Consider the following 1,750-nt stretch of genomic DNA (forward strand, 5'->3'; position numbering starts at 1 on the left):
AGAGCACAGGTATAGGAGCCCCCATCTCCATAGAGCAGAGGTATAGGAGCCCCCATCTCCATAGAGCAGAGGTATAGGAGCCCCTCCCCCATCTCCATAGAGCACAGGTATAGGAGCTCCCCTTCCCGATAGAGCACAGGTATAGGAGCCCCCCTCCCCCATCTCCATAGAGCACAGGTATAGGAGCCCCCCTCCCCCATAAAGCACAGGTATAGGAGCCCCCTCCCCCATTTCCATAGAGCACAGGTATAGGAGCCCCCCTCCCCCATCTCCATAAAGCACAGGTATAGGACCCTCCCCCATCTCCATAGAGAACAGGTATAGGAGCCCCCCATCTCCATAGAGCACAGGTATAGGAGCCCCCCATCTCCATAGAGCACAGGTATAGGAGCCCCCTCCCCCATAGAGCACAGGTATAGGAGCCCCCTCCCCCATAGAGCACAGGTATAGGAGCCCCCTCCCCCATCTCCATAGAGCACAGGTATAGGAGCCCCCTCCCCCATCTCCATAGAGCACAGGTATAGGAGCCCCCTCCCCCATCTCCATAGAGCACAGGTATAGGAGCACCCCCCTCCCCCATAGAGCACAGGTATAGGAGCACCCCCCTCCCCCATAGAGCACAGGTATAGGAGCCCCCTCCCCCATAGAGCACAGGTATAGGAGCCCCCTCCCCCATAGAGCACAGGTATAGGAGCCCCCTCCCCCATCTCCATAGAGCACAGGTATAGGAGCCCCCTCCCCCATAGAGCACAGGTATAGGAGCCCCCTCCCCCATAGAGCACAGGTATAGGAGCCCCCTCCCCCATAGAGCACAGGTATAGGAGCCCCCTCCCCCATAGAGCACAGGTATAGGAGCCCCCCTCCCCCATAGAGCACAGGTATAGGAGCCCCCTCCCCCATAGAGCACAGGTATAGGAGCCCCCCCTCCCCCATAGAGCACAGGTATAGGAGCCCCCCTCCCCCATAGAGCACAGGTATAGGAGCCCCCCTCCCCCATAGAGCACAGGTATAGGAGCTCCCCTCCCCCATAGAGCACAGGTATAGGAGCCCCCCTCCCCCATAGAGCACAGGTATAGGAGCCCCCCTCCCCCATAGAGCACAGGTATAGGAGCCCCCCTCCCCCATAGAGCACAGGTATAGGAGCCCCCCTCCCCCATAGAGCACAGGTATAGGAGCCCCCTCCCCCATCTCCATAGAGCACAGGTATAGGAGCCCCCCTCCCCCATAGAGCCCAGGTATAGGAGCCCCCCTCCCCCATAGAGCACAGGTATAGGAGCCCCCTCCCCCATAGAGCACAGGTATAGGAGCCCCCCTCCCCCATAGAGCACAGGTATAGGAGCCCCCCTCCCCCATAGAGCACAGGTATAGGAGCCCCTCAGCCACATTGTGTGTGAACAGGTCAGGGGTCTACAGAGAAAGCTGGCAGCCTGGGGATTTTCTCCACATGTGTCCCGCCCATCCTCCATCACAGCCACATCCCAGCACATTGTCGGCTCTCCTCCCACGTGACGCCCGCTCCGCCATCTTTGTGTGGGGCAGTGGAGTTCGCCGTAGCTCCAGCTGTGTAATACGCCGTGCTCTATGATAGTCAGTGATGGAGCACCGAGACCTCCGCCATACTGCCCACTTACCTCACAGCTGCGTCTACTGTTCTTCTAATCAGTAAAAGGTGAATATTTGCCCTCAAGAAAATGGCGGCCACAATTCCTGCTCCCGCCTTTTCTTTAGTTTGGCCTATTGTGACGTACTT

The sequence above is a fragment of the Dendropsophus ebraccatus genome, chromosome 1 (genome assembly GCF_027789765.1).
Source record: "Dendropsophus ebraccatus isolate aDenEbr1 chromosome 1, aDenEbr1.pat, whole genome shotgun sequence".
NCBI lineage: Eukaryota > Metazoa > Chordata > Amphibia > Anura > Hylidae > Dendropsophus > Dendropsophus ebraccatus.